We start from the raw sequence: 7954 nt of genomic DNA, 5'->3' as shown, positions 1-7954 counted from the left end.
GCCCCCGTCCCGCTGCCTACCAATTACCCCTGCCCTGCCCTGCCCTGCCCTGCTTCCCGCAGGACTAATAAAAATTTATTATATAATTTTATTATAATTAAATTTTAATAAATAATTAAATACTTAAATATCAACACATCATCAAATTATTATTTATTTTAATTTTACAATTAAAATACATAAAAAAATCAAACAAAAATTATTTGAATACAATCAAACATAATAAAATAAATATAATTAAAGTAGTCAAGTTTTTACTTCTAACACAAATACAAATACTAATTCAATATTGTGCTTGTGTTTTTTTTTTAGAAAAAAGTGTTCTTGTATTAAGTGTAATTAGAAATTTAGTATAAATGTACTAATAAATGCAGTATAACTAATTAATAATTTCTATTAGTAGACATATATAATTATTAGTATAATTGATAATATCAATTATATTATATATACTAATATATATTATGTAATATATATAATGAATAATATCATTCTCATAAGTTTGTAACTAATTAAATTAAATATTATATATAATTATATATTTATTTATTTTTTTACCCCCGCCCCCCCAATTAGCCCCTTGCGCGCGACCACCCTCCCCCATTGCTATTCCTACTTAAAATTGATGGATGTTTTGAATTTTTCAAAACGAAAAAATATGGGTTTTTTTGCCTCTTTTCTTTTTTTAAATTTAAGAAAAAAATCTAAGCTAGATTTGTTTGGATAGCAAATTATTCTAAATAATATTTAACTTGCACCAAAAACACATTTTTCAATCTACCTTTTTAAATTTTTAACCATTTTTTTATCTCATATGTATCACATCATAAAAAATACTATAATAATTATTTCAAACAATATTTCAAATAATACTCTGTCCAATTCTTGATCTTACTTATGTGTTTGATAAGATATCCAGACGCTCTAAAGAAGGGAGGACTCATCATCCAAGAAAGTGTTCACACTCATAAAATAAATATGGAATTTGTTAATGCAATACTATCAAATTTGCAAATTGCACTTCAGCATATGACGTGTTGGGTGCCGTGCAATTGCGTGGAACCTTTTTGTCAAATAATCTAGAAGCAGTTGACCCCAATCTAGTTTTTTTTTTCCTTTTTATTTTTTTTGGGTGGGGTAAGGTTTCGGGTGTTCACTTTGTTCTCCAACTCATTTTCTTTTCTTTAGATTCCAATAACAAAGTCAGAATGATAGAAGGGAGAGAGGCTAGTGCGATTGAGCTCCTGTACGGTTAAGTTCAATTATTATACTTTTTAGGGCAAAAAACCTCAGCGGCCATTAAACTATTGCCGGGATCATGTTTTGGCCATCGAACTATTTTTTGTTAATAATTGGCCACTAAACAATTTAATCTGTAAAACCGTGACCATTTCGTCGTTAATTGCTCTTAAGTTTAGAAATTAGCATTACACGTGGCAATGCCCGAGGGCAATTTTGTCCAGCAACTATGCGACCTTCTTCTCCCCTGAATTTCTTTCCTCAGACAATCACCGAATGGAACATTATGTGGTGGAAAAAATATGGACTCAATTGGGAGTCCCAAATATTCAACCACAAATCAAAGATATTAGGAAGGCCGTATTTTTCCACTGAGGGATCTGAGCACTATTTTTCCATTTCCAAAAGTAATGTTCCGCTAATAACAGTATGCATATTAAGAAGAGCCGTACCAGTCCAAGATTATCAGTTAATGCATCCAGCACTTGCTCAGCTCCGTCGCATCCGGCTGCTATGTGCAGAGGAGTCAAGCCCCCAGGGCCTTTGACATCGGTCTAAATACATAGCAGATTGGACTTAATTTTTTCAGATCTGCATCTAGATGGTATCTTAGGAGGACTTCAACCATGGACCTACAATTTCGTCGAACAGCTTTATGGAGCAACCCATTTTCCAGCAGTGCATCTTCAATTGAAGAGCGTTTTTCTTCACCCATGAGTTTGATGACCAGAACATTCAAAAGCATCTTGACCACTGCACACCAGTCATGTTTGACTGAGAACTCTATAAGCCATCTGAAACGCTGGAAGAGAAATGTATCCAAGTTGGGATCTTGAAAACCCAATCTAAACTTCAACTTACTTCTACGGAGAAGCCAACCAATTTCATGTATGAAGTCCAGAGCTTGTTTGAGGAAAGAAATTCAGGGGAGAAGAAGGTCGCATAGTTGTTGGACAAAATTGTCCTCCCATTTTGACACGTGTAATGCTAATTTCAGAACTTAAGAGCAATTAACGACGAAATGGTCATGGATTTACAGATTATATTGTTTAGTGGCTAATTATTGACAAAAAATAATTCGATGGCCAAAATATGATCCCGCCAATAATTTAATGACCGCTGAGGTTTTTTTGCCCTACTTTTTATATTATTTGATATATAATTATATTATATTATTATATTTGAAATAAAGATAGTATATATATAAATAAAATATCTAACATATATTCAGTATAATATTATGATATATTCATATATCAAAAATTTAAATGTATGTAATGACTGAATGAAATTATACAAAATATAATTATACTGAATTCTCGTCGATAAAAGGTTTCCTGAAAAATTTCAACCAACTTGTTTTATTTAGACTCCTAAAATTGAAGTTACAATCTGAAAGTTTTGACACTGCATTAAAGTTTGGCCCTAATGCGACTCATTTCGACCAAAATAGGGCAATGGAAATTCCGTGGTTTTTGGTCAAAATTAAAAAAATATCTGGGATCTTAACTGTTCGGTTGAAACTTCAGTGACCAATTTGGTCAAAATCAGAAACACCAAAGACTAAATATATATTTCTGCAAAAACTTTAGGGAGTAATTTGCACCAGAAGTACAAAATATATTAGATTCTCAAATTCGTCCTTTCTAACAAAAGTACAAAACTTTCTTCACTTCATTTTTTTTTTTTTTTTTTTTTTTGCTTTTTGGGTAAGACTTTCGTCACTTTATGAGCCCTTTGTTTCTCGATTCTTGTGATTGCAAAAGATTCCTTTGTAGTTCTCCTGGGAAAAACTAGTTCAGCGTGAGATTCGTCAAAAAAAAATACCTGTGAGAATCGTTTTTGATGTTACATTGGTGGGGGAGAAAAGGACAAAGAATAGTCGATGCTAAGTCTGAGTGGGTCTCCAGTCTACAAGCGTACATTAAACCCAAAAAAAAATAAAAAAATCAGTTAATACAAATATACGATACAGTACACGGTAGGCATGACTTGAGAAAAGGCGCCTCGTCCAACAATATTTTGCTGGCTTTTTTTTATTTGATAATATTTTGAGAAATTCATCCAATTATTGATCTCATTATTATGGTCTTTCTTTTTTTTTTTTTTTTTGGTCCATCGTGTCTCGAATATCTATATTGGATATCGGATCATCGTTTTCTATACCATTAGTGCACATGATACAGTGAAAAAAATTTTAAGGTCCTTTCAAGGAGCCATTCTCTAAGTGTATATTCCTCAATGACAACCATTCTCTGACTTGCATATTTCTCGATGATGATATTGGTTTATATTTTAAATAGAGTAAATTTTATATACACTGTCAGTATATAATACACTATCACGATTGGATGGATGACATATAAGTAAATTTTAAATTTTAAATTTAAATTTTTTATATGTGTCATATATCAAATAATGATTGTGTATACACTGACAGTGCATATAAGATTAATTCTTTTAAATATTTGAAAATTTCATAATCTAGATGTTAAAAACACTTATTTCATCATTCAATAAAAAATTAGTTTGAATGTATAATATTCAAAAAGAACTATAAAATCTCCCACAAGGTGTATAAAGTGTGAATCTAGAATTATTTTGTTTTTAAAAGTTTAAATTTTTAGATAAGATATGCGGGGTTAAGTGATAATAATGTTATAATTTGATAATATGCACACTCCATCTTTTTTGGCGTAACTATCTGCGCAGAGGATAAAGATGGGTCTAATTTAAATTCTGTGCAAAAGTTCATATTTTTCTATGCTAAAAGTATCATGAAGTCACGAATTGGGGAAATACTATTTAATTAAGCTTTGCATGCAAAATTGTAAAATTTTCAAAAGAAAATAGTTTGAAACGTGCCTCACAAGTTTCTAAATGATTTTTTTTTTTTGTCCTTCACTTTTAAAATTGTAACTTTATGTTTCGTACAAAAATTAGGTTAATAAATTTTGACCCCGATCTAAATTTTTGACCATTTTTTATCTTGAATCCATCATATGATTCGCGCATATGAGTAAAATTTTATATATACTGATTGTGTATAAATTATTATCGTTAATCCATGACATATGTACAAAAGTTAAATTTTGAATTCAAATTTTGCATAGTTGTCATTCATTCAAAACTGACAATGTATATGAAAAATTAAATTCTACACGTGTTCATTTTTTTTAGGTGCAAAATGGTTAAATCCTATTTGCAATTAAACAAATAACCCGATTTTTATTCATTTTTGTCCATAAATAAGTAAGATTTGACCAAAATCGTATTTATTATTTTCCTAAAAAAGTGAAATTATACCCAATCAATATTTATTTTGTCACGAAAAACGTAGGATTTGACTTTCTTGTATATAAAAAATGATTGTATGTGGGTCACATGTTGATTTTCAGACTAGAAAATCATTTTTTAGATTGAAACCAACTATGGCTAATTTGAATTTGTAATGAATGTAAAGTTAACATTTAACTCCACACAGTTAATCGATTAACTTAACATAATTTGAGTTGCATTGAGATTTGGTTTAGTAAGGGATGCTTGGCAAAATTAGATAGAGTGGAATAGAAAATAAGATATGATGTGCAATAGAAGATCTACCATGGTAAATTTTGAGATCTGACATACATAAAGTTAGAATTGGCTTTAAATTTATTCACTTGTGGAGTATAAAATAAGGCATGATGTGCGACAAAAGATCCACCACGGTAATTTTTGGGATCTAACATACAAAGAGTTAGAATTGGCTTTAAATTTATTTTATTTGATGGCTGATGGTACATGGACAGGAGAAATTCCATTTTCCTGTTGGTAATTATGGTAGATAAAGTCAAGATGTTTAATTACTAAAGCTAAAGCAATTAATATTTACAAAATCAAATCGTTAAAATTTGATTTCAACCTAAATTTTTATCACTTTTTTATCCTGAATGTATCGGATGACCCATATATGGTTATTTTTTTATGGGCAAAAATATTAGATTCCATTCGTGATTAAACAAATTGTGACGCCCCGAATGAATGAGTGTGAGAAATCGAAAATTTTTATATATTTTCTAGACATTATTTTGTTTCCTTGTCTATAATTTTATGCCTTTCTTCAATATATTAATTTCCTATATATTTTTATAAGGGAATATAGTTTTCAAATCATTTTCTTGATACAAGTTAGTCCACGTTAAGTTTGAAGAGTATTATAAACGTGGGACCCGCTAGTGCGGTAAATGCAATATATTTTTGACAACTTGTTGGAGTTTCGTATTAAGTGATATTATTTTACAAGGTACTAAGAGATAATTAGATGTTACCTATATGGATTAGTATTGGAGAGACAAAAAGATAAGTTTTAAACAAAAATGTGACAAGTGTCACCATCCAATTCACCCTTGGACTTTTGACCAAGATATTTATACCTTCTTAAAGCTAATTTTGATCAAAATATCTTTTCATTTTAGCTCCTCTTGGCCGACTCTCTCTCTACAAGAAAAGGAAAGAAAGCTCTCAATTTGTTTCTTCAATTTCTTGCTTGGATCTAGCAAATCAACCGTTTAAACTTCCAATTTCTCCATAAAAACCCTTAGTTTAGTGATTGTGAGGTTGGTTGTGAAGTGGTTTGGAAGAAAGTGGTGCTAAGTTGCTTCTTTTCTTGAGGTTCCAAGGTGAGTAGCTAATGGATTCCTTCTTTGGTCTTGATGATGCCAAATTAATGGTTTGTGTTGGCTAAAGATGTGATTTTATGGAAGATTTTATGGATTAAAGTGAAGTTAGCTCAATTTCGGATTTTATTGGAGATTTTTCTGATTTTATATGATGATCATGGTTTAATCATGGTATGATGGCTTGTAATGGTGTAAAATGAAGCTTGTATATGTTAGTTACGATTATTTGCGGAAAATTTCGGTTTTATGCGGAAATTCCAAGTTAGGGTTTTGAATTTGCCCTGTTCTGACCGGATTTATTTGAGCATGTTAGAGATCGAATCAGGTTTAGGTTAAAACATGAAAGTTATAGCAAATGGTGTTAACTAGTTGCTTATAAAATTTCAGCTCGATCCGAGTACTGTATCATGTGAAATGACCGAAATACCCTTGACTGTCCATGAACCATGTTTCGCGCCCAAATTTCTATTTTCGTGGAGTTTTTCATTTTTGACCATGAAAATGCATGATTTGGCTTCTGAGGTCTTCATAAGAAATGTAGGTATATGTCTTGGCTTCGAAACGCCATAAGATTCGTTTTAATCCGATAAGCGTAGTTTCAATTATGGATATTGTGCCGAAAGGTGTATTTGATGGTTTATAATGTGTATGTGGTTAATTTGAGATGAATTGGTGTTGCTTGTAAGTTGAAAATGAAGCACTTATGGGGAAATGCTGTCCAAACTTATAGAGTATACGATTGCTTTGAGTTTGTGATTTAGGGTTTCGACTTAGGCAAGGTAATGAGATTGATGGATGATTCCTGAGCCGTGGAGGTGAGTGACACTAAACTGTTTCCAAAGTTACTTTTGAAATGTTTCTTGCATTATTTCCTTGTTTGCATATCATGTGTGCTGGCATGTGAGTCTATGACATGATTTGGCTTGAATGAGTACTTTGAGAGTCTTGTGCTGAACACCAATGTCTCCTCTACTATTTACCTGGAGCCAACGTCTCCATCGCTTTCGTGAGTTCGTGACATGATCTAGAGCACCAACGTTGCTCCCCCTTATTGTTTATTGTTAAATAATCTATTTGAACGTTGGGTGTTTAAGTGCAATGATTTCACTGGCTCACGAGAGCAAAAATACGTACATTTGATACTTGAATCATGACATCATCGAAATACATTATTGTGAAATATATTTGTATATTGATTTTAATGGTTACTCGCTGAGATTTTAGCTCACCCCAAAACTATTTTATTTCCCTCCACAGGGCTCGTGGCGAAAGAAGGACTTGTAATACTTATTCATGTGATCGGATGGATTATCTCATAGATAGTTTGAATTTGGAATTCCTTCTGTATAATAGCTGGTATCAAGGATCAGAGTGGCGCAGCGGAAGCGTGGACGCTTCGCTTATGATATATAATTCTTGGAGAATTTGATGTAAAATTTGAGATTTATATTGCATTTTGTTTGAGGTTTGTAGTGAGTGAGTCTCGGCAAGAGTTGGGCAGGCGACCCGCCGAACCTTGGGGAACGCCCTAGGGGAAGGTGGGGCCGTCACACAAATAACTAGATCAATTTTCATTTTTTCCTCTAAAAAAGTGGGAGCTAACTTGAAACATATTCATTTTTTTTTCTCTAAAAATTGAGACTTGACATAATCCATATTCATTTTTGCTACTAAAAAGTGAGATTTGACCTTTTTTGTTTAAAAAAAATGACCGCATATAGGTCAAGTGATGATTTCAAACAAAAAAATGATTGAAAATTTAAGTTGGCGCTAAATTTTGTTAACTTGAATTTATAAAGAACGTAAAGTTAACATTTTAAAAGTGAATGATGAAAAATTCATTTGAAAAAATATGATGAACGTTTTGAACAATGTTCCATTTAATTTACTACTACTCATGACATCTGGTATACTTTTAATTAAGAGTAAAAGATTTGAAGAGCCCCTTAAATTTTAAACCGTTGTCCACTTTTGGCTCTTAATCTATTTTTGTCTTCAATTGACCCCTAAAAAAAGATGCATAGTTTAAGGATTTCTAATCATTTTAAATAATT

The 7954-nt window shown here is 31.5% G+C and overlaps 1 long non-coding RNA gene across 1 annotated transcript; it reads left to right on the top strand.

Moving 5' to 3' along the window:
* The first annotated feature begins 5740 nt into the window (after nt 1-5740).
* Nucleotides 5741-7376, top strand: LOC140010282 (uncharacterized). Its single transcript, XR_011817586.1, has 2 exons — nt 5741-5900; nt 7158-7376. It is a non-coding gene; the product is annotated as an uncharacterized lncRNA (long non-coding RNA).
* Nucleotides 7377-7954: the final 578 nt, after the last annotated feature.

The sequence above is a fragment of the Coffea arabica genome, chromosome 7c (genome assembly GCF_036785885.1).
Source record: "Coffea arabica cultivar ET-39 chromosome 7c, Coffea Arabica ET-39 HiFi, whole genome shotgun sequence".
In the NCBI taxonomy this organism is placed as follows: domain Eukaryota; kingdom Viridiplantae; phylum Streptophyta; class Magnoliopsida; order Gentianales; family Rubiaceae; genus Coffea; species Coffea arabica.
Note: the sequence above shows the minus strand (reverse complement) of the source record. Positions and strands in the feature narration are given on the sequence as shown.